This window comes from Choloepus didactylus, chromosome 6, assembly GCF_015220235.1.
Source record: "Choloepus didactylus isolate mChoDid1 chromosome 6, mChoDid1.pri, whole genome shotgun sequence".
Classification (NCBI taxonomy): Eukaryota; Metazoa; Chordata; class Mammalia; order Pilosa; family Megalonychidae; genus Choloepus; species Choloepus didactylus.
In genome coordinates, this window is record NC_051312.1 from 96014861 (window position 1) to 96033915 (window position 19055).

Here is a 19055-nt window from a genome sequence, read left to right on the forward strand (position 1 = left end):
TATGTCCCCTCTGGTTTATGCCTGAGCACAAAACAGTGTGAAGAAGGCACTGCAAGTTCACCGGCAGGTCTGAGAATGCAGTATCCTGATCATGATACAGTTATGGGAGGGAGGGAGCATTTTAAAAACTGCTCCACAGCTCTTCAATAGAGATCTGACCCTCTATTGTCCTTAACAGGAAATCGATTCCAGCTAGAGAATGGTATTAATACATTCATTCATTCCTTCAGTTACTTAGATGGTACCTCCTATATGCCAGACACTGTGATATGGGCTGTGGATATGAAGACACATTTGCTGCCCTTATACAGCGTAGAATCGACTGCAAACATTTCAAAAGTTTGAAAAACATAGTTCAGATTCAATTTTTGCCCTGAAAGTAAACAGGTCATTGGTAGGTAAAAATAATAGTTAAAATAATAGTTAGTAGTTATTACTACTAGCACTGATGATAATACATGTGATGGATTTTGTCCCTATCATTTGGTCTTGAGGCACATTCATGCCCTAATACGTGTTCAATAACAAAGGACAAATGAATAAAGTATCCATTAAACATGTGGTTTCTACAGCGTAACATTTATTGTGTCAGGTTCAGGAGATATAGAAGTGGATAAAACACGGCCTTTGCCATCAGTAAGGAGTGGGACATAAGCTAGTATTTTTAATAGAGAAGATTTAAAGGCTTGTAAAGATTTGTGCCAGATACAAAGGTGGACAAAAGAGGATGGACAATGTTGGCATGTGGATGGTCAGAAAAGGTATTACTTAGAAGTAACACAGAAGCTCTTGAAGGAAAATGATGATATAGCCTTGAGAACTTAATATTTGCCAGGACTCTTCTACATGCTTTGCCATAAATAATCTAATTTTCAAAAACCCTATGAAATGAGATGGGTGCTATTTGTAATTCTGTTTGATAAAGGAGGGAACTAAGGCAAGGGGACATTTAGTAACTTGACCAAAGACACACGGTATAGTGCTGGAGCCAGCTTTAAAAGTTAGGTAGACAATGTCCCAACCCAGGCAGAGTAGTGGAGCCTCTATCTAAAGCTGAGAAGGCAAATTCACATGCCTATAGTGACCAGGATGGAAACCTAAATGAGAGAGCAGGGAGTTGTCAGTGTTGTTAACCAGTTAGTACATGCCCAGTCTGAAGTGGCCAAGCCACTCTTGCTTACTACTGCCAGGTGGCAATGAAGACCCGGTGTTGCCAGAGGTCCTATCTGGATTTTGTATGAAATCTCCTGATTTTAAAAATGTTAGCAAGTAGTTCAATTATTTCAAAGACATGCAAAGTGCAAAGAAAGTATTTCCATATGTAAAATCAGGCCTGCATATGGCTATTTTGTAATCTCTTAATTTGGAGGATGGGCTGAAGGAAAACTAAGCTCTTGTGCCTAACCAGGAGGAAACAAGGGTCAGAATATTCACAGGGTCTACTGCTCAGGCCATAGTTACAGACATGTGAGTCATCCTGCAGTTTCCACATTTCATTGCTTGCTAAGTGTATCTTCATTCACCCCAGAACACTCAGACTTTTTTTTATTGTTATTGTTTCTCTTCTCATAAATCATTTATATCTAGCCACTCATGTGACTCATTACCTACTCCCTCATATTGTCAATTCTTATATTTCCTTCATTTGAAGATATGGTTTGTCAAACTCTAAAATTTAGGGCAGGATATGTGTTAGAACTCATATGCCTGGCTAAAGTAGTAACAGTTGTTTTTTCACCAATGAAAAGTGGGTTTTCAATTGACTGTACATCTTATATGCAATGACTTCTTGGACTAAAGGAATTGCAGTGTATTCTCAAGGGAATGGGTTTTATTCCCATGAAGATTATGCCTTTTATTTGACTATGGCCTCTACAGCATCTCAAATATTGAGACTCAGTGTATGCTTGCTCTTTTGAATTATGAATATGGAAATGAAAAATGTTTGGGCAGCAGAGATTATTTTGATTTCTAGTTACATTAAATGGACAAACATTCCGTATGTAATAAGTATGAGCTTTACTCCCTAGATAAGCAGTAAGTAAATCACAGGCTTTGAATTTCTGTAAATTAAACTAATCTTTTCTAAATCCCCAATCCACTGGGCTACTATTAAGTTCAACCACAGGCCTTTCCACTAGTGGTACATCTAGGATTTACTAGAATCCCTTCCAGGAATCTATTTTTAAAATAAAAGAATCCCCTAGTTTGGTCAATTTTTTAAAAATGGAATTGCTGGAATCCAAAGTTTTAGATATAGATGAAAGTAAGTAGAAAATAACCATAACTTTATTTAATTAATTCAATAGAAATCTAATAAGTGCCTACTCTATGCCAAGCACCATTATAATATTGGTTACAGTAATGAACTAAATAATATCTCTGCCAGCATGCAGCTTATATTTTATAGAGAAGAAAATAAAGAAGCAAATTCATTTATTTATTCATTTACACAATTGACAATAAGGGCTTTGAAGAAAAATAATGCAAACTAAAGGAAGAAAGCAATGGAAGTAAAATGAAGATTGCAGTGAAGATCTGAAGAACTAACACTGAAAGGAAATCTGAATTCAATATTGGGGTAACATATGTAAATGTATGGAAGAAACAAATCATTCCATGCAGAGGGAGAAAGCTGTGTCAAAGCCCCAACTGTAAGGTGTCCCAAGATTAACAAATAGGCCAGATGGTGGAAGAAGGTAGAAGATGAGGAGATTTGAGAGTTCAACAGGGGCCTGATCATAGAGAGACTTGTAAGCTTCTGAATAGAACTTTGAATGTATTCTATGTGTCACAGGAAGCCATTGGAGGCTGTAAAACTAAGAATTATTGCTCTGGCTGTCTGTGTGGTGATATGAATGGAGGTGGTCAACAGCAGAAGCAGAAAGTCTTGTTAAGAGGCTACCGCAGTAACTTAATCATCGTACAATGCACTTGGACCAGAAGGTAGAGAGAATGATATCATGTTCATTATTTAGTGTGGATCTATTTGGATATCTTGTGTTGGACATTTAGTGAGCATTTTCAATTAAGAAGCAACTATCTTCAAGATGCACACATTTCTTGAAGTATCCTATTATAAATTTCCTTCACCATTTTTAAATCTATTTTTGTTGTGGTGGTGGTACTGAAACTCCTAGTATTTTGATATTGTACCTCCTGCAATTGTCTCCTAATTTTTATATATTTTACTCTTATCTTCCACCTCTTTATATTTTTGTTCCAATTTCAGGAATGGTTCTTCAAATTTATATTTGAACTATTTTATTGAGTTTTGATTTCTGCTATCATATATATGATAAATATATATTGTGTATGTAACTTTATATATAAAGATAAAATTATATAGTAATTATATATAAGCATTTAAACAAAATGCCTATACATACTCACTTTTTGGGTCTTTTTTGTTTTCTGAATATTCCTTTTTATAGTATCCTATTCTTATTTAATAGAATTAATAACTTCTTAGTTCTCTAAGGCTATCAAGGAACTTTAAGTTTTCCTTTCATAGTTTGGTTTATTCAGGGATACTTTTCTCTTTCTGTTGGTTTGTTCATTATGTTTCATGTTAGAGATGTTCTTCAGTTCTCTGGTGATTTGTGGTTGTCTGCTTATATTTAAGGGTCAGAAATTAAAAAGTCATTTGGCTTTGAGCCAATGTGTGTGACTTGTAGGCTATGGATTTAATTGTAGGGTGATATGGCTGATTTGTTTGCATAATGTCTTTCCTGTTAGATTGATCAGTTTCCCCTAAGAAGGATTTTTCAACCTCTTGTCTGGAGTATATCTGGAAGTCATTTGAAGAAAGAGGGCTGTGGGTCTCAACTTACACTTAGCCCAGTTGCTTTCAGTATAGTACCTGCCAACAACTATGGCTGGGACCTTCTGTCTGGAAACTTTGTTTTATCCACTTTAGTCTTCTGGGAGTTGGAACACAGACTGGAAAAGGTTAATCTGTGGCTCTCACTGCTTCTTATGGGGAGTTTCACCAGACAATTTTTTTTTTCTACCTTCACCCTCACTTCCAGAAATACCTGTGTGGTAGGTTGAATTATGTACCTTAGAAAAACACATGTTCTTAATATTAATGTATTCCTGTGAGTGTGAACCCATTGTAAATAGGGTCCTTGAAGATGTTATTTTTAGTTGTGGTGTAGCCCTCCTATACTGGAGGCTTTAAGAAAAAAAAAGCCACATGGAAGAGCAAGCAGCTTGATGTCAACAGAACCCAAAGAGAAAGGAGAGGACATTGCCATATGACGGGAAAGCCCAGGACTCCCAAGAATTGCCAGCCTGCCAGTACACTAACAACCCCGGGAAGAAACAAGCCTTCTAGCCTCTGAAACTGTGGGCCAAAAATTTCTTGTAATTAACCAGCCCATTTTGTGGTATTTGTCTTGACAGCTGGGAAACTAAGACAACTTGATATCCAATTCCTACTTTTGTTAAGAAAGAGATTAGTTTAATCTGCATCCTATATTAAATTGAGTTTTACTTTTTCTCACTACCAGATTAGGATTCCGCTTCCCTGCATATGCTGTCAGTTGCTGGTGGTTTGTCAACGTCATAGCTCCCAGCATTTAACAGTTTTTGTCTCCTCTCCTTTTCTCTGTTCCTCCATGGGTTTGTGCAATTTAAGATATTCTTTATTTTCATTTAGGGAATAAAGGTAAATGTGTATTTGTTCTACCATCTCTACATGGAGTTCATTAGTTTGAATTCTCATAAAGACCATATAAGGCACAATGCTTCTTGCTTTTACAAGGTAAAAATTAGGCTCAGAAAATGCAGGTAACTGTTTTATATTCTTAAGGTTAATAATTGGTGGAGTGAAGGTTCTTACCCAGTTCATAGTGACTCCAAATCTGTGACTCTTCATGCTACAAGTTGCTGCCTCAGTTATCACCCTTGTTTATGGAGGAAAAATGCAAATGTATTGTCCATCTGTCAGGAATGGTTAGTGGGTTATCACAGTCCCACGTGTCCTGTTCACATCCTATTGACTCTTGTCTTCTCACCCTGACTAGCATATAAGTCTGCAAGTTTCTACTTTTCAATCAGTCAAGTTAATGAAGCTCTGTAAAGAAATCCATAAAGCCTGGGTCCATGGTTCTGGCATTTAGTAACTTTCAGCTAATGATCTCTGAGCCCTTCTAAATTAAAATATTGTATTGTGAATCCTGAAGTGCTTGCCCTGAGAATTCCACAAGATGGGATGAGAAAGAGTTCCCTTTAACCCTTCTAAAACCTTAGGATAAACAAAGAAATGGCATTTTAATAGTCAAGCTGAGAAGCCACCCTTAATGTAGTTGCCTCCTGTCAGGAAAATCTGTAGTTTTCTAAGTGAGGTGGAGAGGCTGGAGGCTGGAATGCAGGGGAGAGAGAGCCAAGGCTTATGGCAGCTACCACCAGGCTCACAAATGCAATACAGAAAAAAGTACAATAGGCCAGGTGCTGGGTTCCTCAAAACACAGGGCAATGTAACTTCTTACTGTCTCAGTTTTTTCTTCTGTGTAATATGGATAATAATGTCTAGCTTATAACTGAGTCTTTGGGTAAAGATCCAAATAAAAAGAAGAATGGAACATGGCTTCATCAATTGCCACATGTAATCCATCAGGAAGAAATTAGATTAGAATTTGATACTGCTGTTCATACTCAGCTTTTTGTTGGTTTGTCTTCTCTTTATTAGAGAAGTTATGAGTTTAAAAATAATCATATATAAAACACAGAATTCCCATATACCACCCTATTATTAACACCTTGCATTGGTATGGAAAACTTGTTACAATTGATGAAAGCACATGTTTATAATTGTACTATTAACTATAATCCACGGTTTAACTTAGGGTGTACTGTACATACAGTGTAGTTCCATGGATTTTTTAAAAAATTTTTATTGTGTTACCAAATACACATTGTAATAATAAGCTTTGATAGTTCCAATAGGAAAGATAAATCACATGTTTCTAATATGTTTTTTCAAAATTTGAAGGCATATTTCTGTTCCATTAGAAAACAGTCCTTTCCATCTAGGTCTCTGCCAAAAATGTACAGCTTCCTAGAAATCTTGCTTTGACTTTTCATTTTGATCATTTATTTGTCCTCATCTATCTGACTTGCACCATATTCATGTGCAAAATTTTAACTTAATTACATGATACACTAAACAAACTATTCTCAAGTATTTTTGACTATATGTTTGTTTTGCTTTGCCCAACTACATCAGAAGCTATGGCAAATCAGTAAACATTTAACTTCCTGCCATTTACTATGTTGATACTGCATTTCCCAAATTATTTCTTCAAAATTAATACTTACTGATCCTCTACAATATGCCAGGCATTGTGTTAGCTTCTGGGGCAGAAAGGAAAAATGATTCTCTGTCAACAAAACATTAGTGGGGCAGTAAAGAACACATGAACTCCTTCTGTATTCCAAGACCTATGTACCGCAGTGGGGTTAGAGATAAAATGTATCCCTGCTCTCAAGGAACTTTCCCCCTATAGATCAGAAGCAGAGAAATCCATTAACATTTATAACATAACATGATTGTTTGAGGCTAAGGTTAGTCTTATAAGATTGATGGACATAGACGAGAACTGTCTGAGAGTTCTGGTTTCCTGGAGTAAATAACCTTGAACTAAGCACTAAGCAAGTGTTGAGACATCCAATCACTGTTCCTGGCTGACCACTGCTGCTATCACCCATTGTACCTCTACTGATAATGGCATTTAAAACGGTACCTTCTTTACTTAGAAATTGTTGAATCACACCTATGACCTTTGGAAATCTATACTCAAAGGTAATTTTTTAAATCTTTCTTGCCACTAATACAGTAGATCAAGGATATGCCTGGAAAGCAGAATGCAGCATTCATCTTTTCTTTAACAGATATTTTAGACTATATGCTGGACACTGCCAAGAGTATTTTTTCAATGGTGAACAAGACAGATGAGGGCCACAGGCTTCACAAAGTTTATATTGTAGAAGGAGCAAAGATGATTAAGAAACATATTAGTAAACAAAATAATCAGATATTCACAAGTATATTCAGAGACTTTTGAAAAGTGATGTGATCAAAAGTGAAGAGAAAGGGGAGGATCCAAGATGGTGGATAAGGAGAGACATAGCAAAATACCTCTCCATGAAAAACACTAGATAAAAGACAGAAAGTGCTCCAGAATACCAGTTCCAGAGTTGTGCCAGCTGGACAAGGACTGCAACATACATAGTGACTCTGCACTTGGTGAAACCAAGAGTATGCATTCAGAAATGAGTGAGTGAGGCTGCTGGGGAAACAGCAGCCATGGCACAGTGGGGAGAAAACTGGGGTCGGCATTTGGGGGCGAGTTAGTTTAAAAACCCCAAAAGTGGCTGTGGATCTGGCAGTGAGAACAGCACAATCAAGCTCAGTGCGGAGTGCTTTCCACATCCCAGGCACCCGCCTCAGTATCTGGCATGGATGATAGCCGTTGGAAACAAGTGACTGGAACAGTGCAGGCTTGAAAGTGAATGCACAAAAGAAAGAATGGAGAAAAAAATGAAAAATTCGAAACAGATCTCAGGGATATGATGGACAACATGAAGTACATAAATATAAGAGTCACTGGTGTTCTAGAAGGGGAAAAGAAGGGTAAAGGTCTAGGAGGCGTATTCAAAGAAATTGTTGGGGAAAACTTCCCAAACATTCTATATAACATAAATACACATATCATAGATGCCCAATGAACTCCAAACAGAATAAATCCAAATAAACTTACTCCAAGACATACTGATCAGACTGTCAGACACTGAAGAGAAGGAGCAAGTTCTGAAAGCAGCAAGAGACAAGCAATTTACCACAAACAAGGGAAATAACATAAGACTAAGAAGTGACTACTCAGCGACAACCATGGAGGTGAGAAGGCAGTGGTATGACATATTTAAAATTCTGATAGAGAAAAATTGCCAGCGAAGAATTCTTTATCCAGAAAAGCCCTCCTTCAAATTTGAGGGAGAGCTTAAAATCTTCACAGACAAACAAATGCTGAGAGAATTTGCTGACAAGAGACCTACCCTACAAGAGATACTAAAGGGAGCCCAACCAGCAGGGAAACAAAGAAAGGAGAGAGAGGTATGGAGAAGGGTTCAGAACTAAAGATATTTAGTAAAGGTACATTAAAGGAAATAAACAGAGGGGGAAAAATATATCTGACAAACAAAAACCAAAGGATAGGATGGCTGATTCAAGAAATGCATTTACAGTAATAACATTGAATGTGAATGGATTAAACTCCCCAATTAAAAGATATGGATTGGCAGAATGGATTTAAAAATATGAAACATCAATATGTTGCTTACAAGAGACTCATCTTGGAGCCAGAGACACAAAGAAATTGAAAGTGAAAGATGGAAAAAATATTCCATGCAAGCTACAGCCAAAAGAAAACAGGAGTAGCAATTACTCTCAGAGAAAATAGACTTTAAAAGCAAGGGTGTTACAACAGATGCAGAAGGTCACTGTTCTAGTTTTCTAATGCTGCCAGAATGCAAAATACCAGAGATGGATTGGCCTTTATAAAAGGGGTGTTATTTGTTTACACAGTTACAGTCTTAAGGCCATAAAGTGTCCAAGGTAACACATCAGCAATTCGGTACCTTCACTGGAGGATGGCCAATGGTGTCCAGAAAACCTCTGTTAGCTGGGAAGGCATGTGGCTGGTGTCTGCTCCAAAGTTCTGGTTTCAAAATGGCTTTCTCCCAGGACGTTCCTCTCTAGGCTGCAGTTCCTCAAAAATGTCACTCTTAGTCACACTTGGGGTATTTGTCCTCTCTTAGCTTCTCCTGAGCAAGAGTCTGCTTTCAAAGGCCATCTTCAAACTCTCTCTCCTCTGCAGCTCCTGTGATTTCTTCAAAGTATCCCTCTTGGCTGTAGCTCCTCTCCAAAACATCACTCACAGCTGCACTGAGTTCCTTCTATTTGTCAGCTCCTTTACATGGCTCCAGTGATTTAATTTAGACCCACCCTAAATGGGTGGGGTCAACACCTCCACAGAAATGATCCAATCAGAGTCATCACCCACAGTTGGGTGGGGCACATCTCCACAGAAACACTCAAAGGATTCCAATCTAATCAGCGCTAAAATGTCTGCCCCACAAGATTGCATCAAAGAATATGGCTTTTTCTGGGGAACATAATACATTTAAACTGACACATTCCACCACCTGGACTCCAGGAAAACATATTCTTTCCAAATACAAAATACATTCATCCCATCACAATATCACAAAAACTTAAGTCATTTCAGTAACAATAGGTAAGTATAAGATCCCATCAAAATCAATTATAGGTGTGGTCAATCCTAAGGCATCATTTTCATTTAGCTGTGGATCTGTGAACTTAGAACAAGTTATGTGCTTCCAATATACAAAGGAGGGACATTCATAGGATAAACATTCCCTCTGCCATAAGGAGAAAGAGTAAGGAAAACAGGGTTAACAGGACCAAAATAGTTCCTAAAACCCACAGGACAAATTCCATTAGATTTCAGTCTGAGAGTCATTAACAGAATGACGTTGCATCCTTGGGGATTGAGAAAGTGGGAGCCTAACCCTTCCTAAAGTCCTTTGTGGCAGCCCTTTCTTCTCCAAATGCTTGGGTGAGTGCTCCAACATATCCACACATTGGGGAGACCACCTTTTCGGCCCTACCCTCCTCAAACATTGGGGCAGCACCTGCATTCCCTTCCATATCTGGGGCACACACTGAACCCCTTCAGAACAGTGGGGTGGCAGCCAGGCTCTCCCCAATTCCCTGGGAATGTGCTCCACCCTCTTTGGGGCTTGGGGTGGCAGAACATTTCCTGAGCATCGAGGTGGAAGGCCTACCCTCGACCTCCAGGGCAAACTCACCCTTTCCATGCATGTGGGCTGCTCCACTCTACCAGCCTGAGACCTCTTGACTCCAGACCTTAATTTCCATGGCTCTGTCTTTGAAGACATTTTTCCTTCAATTTGTTCCTTGTATGTCTCCTCCAGTCCAGACCAGCAGCAACTCTGTCTATAAAGATCTTGCAAAAATTCTGTTGGCTTCACATGAAGCACACAGGGGTCAAAGCTGACACAAATCCTTTATGCTTAACTCCTTTTCCAATCTTGGCTCGTACTGAAATGGCAGCTGGTTTCCATGTTTGGTTACATCCTCATGTTGGGCTGTAGCTTCTGGGATTCCAAACCCTGGAAGCCTGTAATTTTCCAAGCCATCAGCTTCTGATTTCTTTGAACCCAAGAGTTCAGTTCTAAGTTTATCTCTCTCTGCTCGCATTTTACTATAAGCTGCAAGGAGAAGCCAGGGTATATCCTCCACTCATAGTCTGGAGATCTCCTCAGCTAAGTATTCCAGTTTGTCGCTTTCAAATTCTTCCTTCCATCTGACACAAGGACTCAATTTTGCCAAATTCTCTGCCACTTTAAAACAAGCATCGCTTCTCTTCCAGTTCACAACAACACATTCATCATTTCTGTTCAGATCCTCATCAGAAGTATCTTTAGAGTCCATATTTCCACAAACAGTCTTTTCAAAGCAGTTGAGGCCTTTTCTATCAAGCTCTTCAAAATTCTTCCAGAATCTTCCCCTTATCTATTTAAAAAGCCGTCCCAACATGTTTCTAATTTGCAAACTCAGCAGCAAAAGCACCCCACTCCTGGTACCAAAATCTCTTCTAGTTTGCTAATGCTGCCAGAATGCAAAACACCAGAGATGGATTGGCCTTTATAAAAGGGGGTTTATTTGTTTACACAGTTACAGTCTTAAGGCCATAAAGTGTCCAAGGTAACACATCAGCAATTCGGTACCTTCACTGGAGGACGGCCAATGGTGTCCAGAAAACCTCTGTTAGCTGGGAAGGCATGTGGCTGATGTCTGCTCCAAAGTTCTGGTTTCAAAATGGCTTTCTCCCAGGACGTTCCTCTCTAGGCTGCAGTTCCTCAAAAATGTCACTCTTAGTCACACTTGGGGTATTTCTCCTCTCTTAGCTTCTCTGGAGCAAGAGTCTGCTTTCAATGGCCATCTTCAAACTGTCTCTCCTCTGCAGCTCCTGTGCTTTCTTCAAAGTGTCCCTCTTGGCTGTAACTCCTCTTCAAAACATCACTCACAGCTGCACTGAGTTTCTTCTATTTGTCAGCTCATTTATATGGCTCCAGTGATTTAATTTAGACCCACCCTGAATGGCTGGGGTCAACACCTCCATGGAAATTATCCAATCAGAGTCATCACCTACAGTTGGGTGGGGCACATCTCCACGGAAACACTCAAAGGATTCCAATCTAATCAGCACTAAAATGTCTGCCTCACAAGACTGCATCAAAGAATGTGGCTTTTTTGGGGGACATAATACATTCAAACTGGCACAGTCACTATATACTAATGAAAAGGAAAATTCAACAAGAAGGAATAACAATCATAAATGTCTATGCACCCAATCAAGGTGCCCCAAAATACATGAGACAATTATTGGCAAAAGTGAAGGAAGCAATAGATGTTTCCACAATAATTGTGGGGGACTTCAGTGCATCACTCTCTCCTATAGATAGATCAACCAGATAGAAGACCAGTAAGGAAACTGAAAACCTAAACAATCTGATAAATGAATTTGAATTAACAGACATATATAGACATTGCATCCCAAATCACCAGGATACACATTCTTCTCTAGTGCTCTCGGAACTTTCTCCAGAATAGATCATATGCTGGGCCATAAACAAAGCTCAATAAATTTAAAAAGCCTGAAATTCTTCAAAGCACAGTATCTGACCACAATGGAATACAATTAGAAGTCAATAACCATCAGAGACATAGAAAAGTCACAAATATCTGGAGGTTAAACAACACACTCCCAAACAATCACTGGGTTAAAGAAGAAATAGCAAGAGAAATTGCTAAATGTATAGAGAAGAATGAAAATGAGAGCATAACATATCAAAACTAATGGGATGCAGCAAATGTGGTATTGAGGGGGAAATTTATAGCTCTAAATCTTACATTAAATAGGAAGAAAGGGCTAAAATCAGAGAACTAATGGAACAACTGAAGAAGCTAGAAAATGAACAGCAAAGTAATCCTAAACCAAGTAGAAGAAAAGAAATAACAAGGATTAAAACAGAAATAAACGACATAGAAAACAAAAAACTATAGAGCATAAATAACAGCAAAAGTTGGTTCTTTGAGAAGATCAACAAGATTGATAAGCCCGTAGCTAGACTGACAAAAATCAAAAAGAGAGAATACCCATATAAACAAAATAATAAATGAAAGAGGTGACATTACTGTGGAGCCCGAAGAAATTTAAAAAATTGTAAGATACTATGAACAAACTGTATGACAACAAAGTAGATAATGTAGAGGGAATGGATGATTTCCTGGAAACACATGAATAATCTAGACTGACTAGAGAAGAAATAGAAGACTTCAAACAACCAATCACAAGCAACGAGATCCAATCAGTCATCAAAAAGCTTCCCACAAATAAATGCCCAGGACTATATGGCTTCACAGGGGAATTCTACCAGACTTTCCAAAAAGAACTGACAGCAGTCTTACTTAAATTCTTTCAAAACATTGAAGAAAATGGAACACTATCTACTTCATTTTATGAAGCAAATGTCACTCTGATACCAAACCAGGTAAAGATGCTACAAGAAAGGAGAACTACAGACCAATCTCCCTAATGAATATAGGTGTGAAAATTCTCAACAAAATACTTGCGAATTGAATGCAAAGACATTAAAAAATCACACACCATGACCATGTGGGGTTTGTCCCAGGCATGCAAGGATGGTTCAACGTAAGACAAATCAATATAATACAACACATTAACAAATCAAAAGGGAAAAATCAAATGATCATCTCAATAGATGCTTAAAAATCATTTGGCAAAATCCAGCATACTTTTTTGATAAAAACACTTCAAAGGGTAGGAATTAGAGGAAACTTCCTCAATATGATAAAGGACATATATAAAAATCTGCAGCCAGCATAGTACTCAATGCCAAGAGACTGAAAGCCTTCCCTCTAAGATCAGAATGAGACAAGGATGCCCACTGTCACCACTGTTATTCAACATTGTGCTAGAAGTTCTAGCCAGAGCAATCTGGCAAGACAAAGAAATAAAAGGCATCCAAATTGGAAAGGAAGAAGTAAAACTATCATTATTTACAGATGATATGATCTTATATCTGGAAAACCCTGAGAAATCAATGACACAGCTACTTGAGCTAATAAACAAATTTAGCAAAGTAGCAGGATACAAGATTAATGCGCATTAAGTCAGTAATGTTCCTATACACTAGAAATGACTTAACAGAAGAGACACTCAAGAAAAAGAAACCATTCTCAATAGCAACCAAAAAATCAAGTACTTAGGAATAAACTTAACCAAAGATGTAAAAGACCTATTTATGGAAAACCACATAACTTTACTAAAAGAAATAGAAGGGGACCTAAAAAGATGGGAAAATATTCCTTGTTCATGGATAGGAAGGCTAAATGTAATTAAGATGTCAATTCTACCCAAATTCATCTACAGATTCAATGCAATTCCTAACAAAATTGCAACAACCTACTTTGCAGACTTGGAAAAGCTAGCTATCAAATTTATTTAGAAGGGAAAGATACCTCAAATTGCTAAAAACATTCTTAAAAAGAAAAACAAAGTGGGAGGACTTATACTCCCTGACTCTGAAGCTTACTATAAAACCACAGTAGCCAAAACAGCATGGCACTGGCACATATTGATCAATGGAATCAAATTGAGAATTCAGAGATAGACCACTAGATCTATGGTCAACTGATCTTTGATAAGGCCCCCAAAACCACTGAACTGGGATCTAACAGTCTATTCAACAAATGGGGCTGGGAAAGCTGGATATCCATATCCAAAAGAATGAAAGAGGACCCCTACCTCACACCCTACACAAAAATTAATTCAAAATGAATTAAAGACCTCAATATAAGGGACAGTACAATAAAACTCCTAGAATATAATTTAGGGAAACATCTTCAAGACCTTGTATTAGGAGGTCACTTCCTAGACCTTATACCTAAAGCACAAGCAACAAAAGAAAAAATAGATAAATGGGAGTTCCTTAAACTTAAAAGCTTCTGTACCTCAAAGAATTTGTGAGAAAGGTGAAGAGGAAGCTAATTCAATGGGAAAAAAAAATTTGGAAACCATGTATCTGGCAAAGACTGGTATATAGCATATGTAAGGAAATTGTACAACTCAACGACAATAGTGCAGAGAGCACAATTATAAAATGGGCAAAAGATTTGAAAAGACAGTTCTCTGAAGAGGCCATAAAACACAAGAAAAAATGTTCAGCAAATTAAGACCACAATGAGATATCATCTCACGCCACTTAGATTGGCTGCCATTAAACAAACAGGAAATTACAAATTCTGGAGAGGATGTGGAGAATTGGAACTCTTATTCATTATTGATGGGACTGTATAATGGTATAGCCATGCTGGAAGAGAGTCTGGTGGTTCCTTGGAAAACTAGATGTAGATTTGCCCTTCGATCCAGCAATTACACTTCTCAGTATATACCTGGAAGATCTAAAAGCAGTGAAATGAACAGATATCTGCATGCCAATATTCATAGCAGCAATATTCACAATTGCCAAGAGATGGAAACAACCCAAATGTCCTTCAACAGATGAGTGGATCAACAAAATGTGGTACACACACATGATGGAATACTACGTGACAGTTGAGAAGGAACCTTGAAGACATAATGCTGAGTGAAATAAGCCAGGCACAAAAAGAGAAATATTGTATGTTACCACTAATGTGAACACTGTGAAAAATGTAAAACAAATGGTTTATAATGCAGAATGTAGGGGACCTAATGATAGACAGCAACTAGTGAAGGGGAACAATAATCTAATACGAACAGGTAAATTATGGAGGGTAAACTTAATGTTCTTGGAATGCTCAGGAATGACTATGGTTTATTAATTTTGGGGGTGGTATGGAAGGAACAAGTTCACAGAAATATAGTTATTTTATGTTATTTGTTTTTCTTATTCCTTTCTTGGGTTATACACTGTTTATTTTCTTGGGAGAGGGTAGGAACATGTTAGAAGCAATGCAGTTATTTTAGGTTATTTGTTTTTTCTTATTCCATTGTTTTGGTTTTGTTTGAAATTTTGTTTTTTATATTTTTTTATAATTTTTTGGTAAAGTTAAAAAAAAACAATGAATGAGTGTGGAAAAAAAAAGTAAATGAACAGTGGGGGAGGAGGGGAATGGAATGTTTTGGATGTTCTTTTTTATTCTAATTTTTATTTTATTTTTTGGAGTAATGAAAATGTTCAAAGGTTGCTTGTGGTAACCAATGCACAACTATGAACAACTGATTGTACAATTTGAAGGATTGTATGTTATGTGAATATATCTCAATAAAAATGCAATAAAAAAAGTGAATGGGGAGCTGGTATAGATCAGGTGGTCAGGAAAGCTGCACTAGTCAACAAAGGCTGTGTATATTAGGGTAACAAATTTCCAGGAACTTAAAACAATAAAAAGTCTACTTCTACCTCACATTATGTATCCTCATAATGACTCAGGAATTTAGGCAGTCTGAAACTCCGTGACTTTACACATCCATTATCTGGAACAAAAGCAGCCTCATGGTTTTTGTGTTGGAAGAAGAGATCGGACAACTGCAAAGGACAACAACATCACTTTAGCCCAATTGCCTCCAATTACAGCCTGAAGTAGTTACATGGCCCTGCTTAACTGCAAGGGTCTGTGAAATGTGGGGAAGCAGATAGAACATGGAAGTGCAGTTATAACTGCAACAGAAGTCCTTTCTAAATAGTAAAATTTAAACTCAGCTCTGAATGACAAAGAAACCAGTCAAGTGAAGATGAGGGGAAAGAATATTCAAGGCACAGAAAATAATTTTTGAAAAAGTCATAGGCTTACAAAGAGCTTGACATGCTCAAGAGGGAGAATGGAGGCCAGTTTGGCAGCAGTATGGATGGGTACTTTAGAAAATATGGAACAGTTATGAGGGAGCATATGATGATTTTGAGATTTGGAAGAGTTATGAGATAGAATTACAGAAGTCATCAGATGCCAAATCTCATAGTTTTTGCTTGTTCATTTAATAAATACTTTATGCTAGAATAGTTTTAGAATTAGAGAAAATTTGGAAAGATAGGGTAGAGACGCATGCTCAGTTTCCCCTATTATTAGTATCTTATACTAGAATGGCATACATTTCATAATTAATGGATAGATAAATATATATATTTTTATTAAGTAAAGACCTTATTATATTCTGATTTCTTTAATTTTTACCAAATGTCCTTGTTCTATTTCAGGGTCCAATCCAGGATGCCACATTATATTTAGTCATCATATCTCATTACACTCCTCTTTGCTGTGACAGTTTCTCAGACTTTTTGTAGTTTTGATCATCTTTAGATATGATCAGAATTTTGTAAAATGTACCTCATTTGAAATTTGTCTGATGTTTTTTCTCATGATTAGACTGGGGTTATGGGATTTGGGAAGAAAAATCCACAGAGTTAAATCACCATTCTCATCACATCATACCTTATCATTGATAATGTTACTCTCGATCACTTGGCTGAGATCTTATTTGTCATATTTCTCCACCGTAAAGTCACTGTCTTTACCCCCTTTCCATACTGTACTATTTGGAAGGAAGTTACTATGGACAACCCACACCTAAGGAGTGGAAAGTTATGCTCCATCTCCTTTAGGGCAGAATCTTACATAATTTTTTTTTTTTTTTATATATATCACTGTGGATCAGTATGCTCTTATGGACTTTATTTTATATTTTGGGTTATAATCTAATACTCCTTTTTTTCCTCAAACTGTTCTAGGTTTGATAATTAGGAGCTGTGACAGTTACTTTCAAGTGTCAGTTGGCCAGGTGATGGTGCCCAGGTGTCTGGTCAAGCAAGCACTGGCCTAACCATTACTGCAAGAACATTTGTGGCTCATTAAGAAACCAGTAGGCTAGTTTATTAACTCATCAGTCAACTGATTGTATCTGTGGTGATTACATCAAGAAGGGATTGCTTTTTGCAATGAGATAATTCAATCTGCTGGATTTAATCCAATCAGTTGAAGACTTTGAAGGGAGAAGAGAGAACTTTCACTTCTTCTTCAGCCAGCCAGCCTCTCCTGGGGAGTTCATTGAAGACCTTCATCAGAGTTGCCTGCTCACTGCCTGCCCTATGGAATTTGGACTCATGTATCTCCACAGCTGAGTGAGACACATATAAAATCTCATATTTATAGATGTCTCCTGTTGGTTCTGTTTCCATAGAGAACCCTGACTAATACAGGAGCTCTTTCAGTTCAATCCCGTGCCTTCGATAAAAATCAAATTGTCATTTTTTTTGTTCTTTACTTTCTGGCACTGCAAGATGCTCCAGGCATATCTTACATATTTTATTCCCCAATCCTATTGCTAGCCATTTTTCTAAGGAGCTGTGGTTCCTTTGATTGGAGAACAGTATTAGAAACCAAGACCTGGGCACTAGGTATCCTTATTGCTATTTGGCCTCTAGGTCCTCTAAGCTGACAAATCAAGGAAATACATGCGCATAAGCTAACTAGCATGCTATATATACAAGTGCCTATAAGTATTTCTGTATGTACCCATTTGTATCTGTGTTATGCTAAATATGAGTTCATACTGATATCGCCAACTATAATCCATTACCACATGGATCATTCCAGCTTTCTCCCCTTGCTTATCAGTGACCTCCTATTCCAACAATGATCCCATCATCTGCCACACATTTATTTAATTGTTCAATTCTATTATGCATGTTTAGAATTTTCAGAAAGTTGCTCAGAAGGGAGTGGCACCTAGGTCAACTAAGATAATATGAGAGAAATGTATGCTGGATTTCACAACATGGCAGATTTCTAGACTGCAATGAGAATAAAATCATAGGAGAGAAATGAGAAACACTGAATTTAGTCAAATCTTTCAAACAGATTTGCCATTTAAAATGAGGTGGTAGATACAGTAGATGTGGAAGAATGATCAAAAATATGTGGGACATAGGTTCAAATGAAAGCTTTCAAATTGCCTTTTCCTATCCTTTGAATGACTATAGAAATTCCTTCTCTAGCATCTCTCAGAAATGGACATTTGGGTGGCAATCAGTTACTTTCACCGACAGGCAGCTGACTAACTCCTAAGACAGAACATTGCCTGTGCTATAACTCCAGTAGAAATGTTTTTCAAATATTAAACCAACATCCACCACTGTAAGAATTCCTCCTATTGGCTCACATTTTGCTTTCTAAAAAGGACTAACATTTATTCAGGTTACACTGGCCCAGCATCTCATATTTAGATCACATTTGATCCTCATCACAGCCCTATGAGGCAGTGATTGTTATACCCATTTTTTAGATAAGGAAACTGAGGGTCAAAATGTTTAATATATTTCCAAAATTCACTCAGCTCATTGGTTGCACAACTGGGATTTACACCCAGTCTGGTAGATTTTGAAACTTATATTCTTTTTATTATAGCATATTTTTGTGTTGATTATAGACACATGGTCAAGTGAATTTAACTACTTATCATCCATTCAAATCTTATCCCCAAAGCCTCAACCTATCCTAAAAAGCTAGGTATATTTTCACTCTCTCATGATGGTTGATACTTTATGCTTTTTAATTCAAGTGGGATTTCTATGTAAGACTAGGAATACATGCACGACTGAATAAGTTTGTGGAGACACAGGTATGTGCACAAGCATTCCATAAGACATGAACTTACTCCCTTTTGATAATCTTCCACATTTAGTTCATCCTCTACTAGGCTGTTTCATTTACTATCTAACTGACTCAATTTTTTGGCATAAAAATTTCAAAAGCTTCCAATTACATACAGAATAAAGTCCATATTTAATTACTAGGCCATACATGACAAATAAAGAATTGTATCCAATGATTGTTCTAAACCCATCCCCAACTACTGACATCAATTCTGCCAAAGCTTAGG

General features: G+C 37.4%; 1 long non-coding RNA gene across 1 annotated transcript in view; it reads right to left on the reverse strand.

Annotated features, from left to right (window-relative positions):
- Positions 1-15497: 15497 nt before the first annotated feature.
- Positions 15498-19055, reverse strand: part of LOC119538671 — a 547664-nt gene continuing 544106 nt past the window's right edge. Inside the window, exon 3 of the long non-coding RNA XR_005217617.1 lies at positions 15498-15708. This is a non-coding gene — a long non-coding RNA (uncharacterized LOC119538671). The remainder of the gene's footprint in view (positions 15709-19055) is intronic.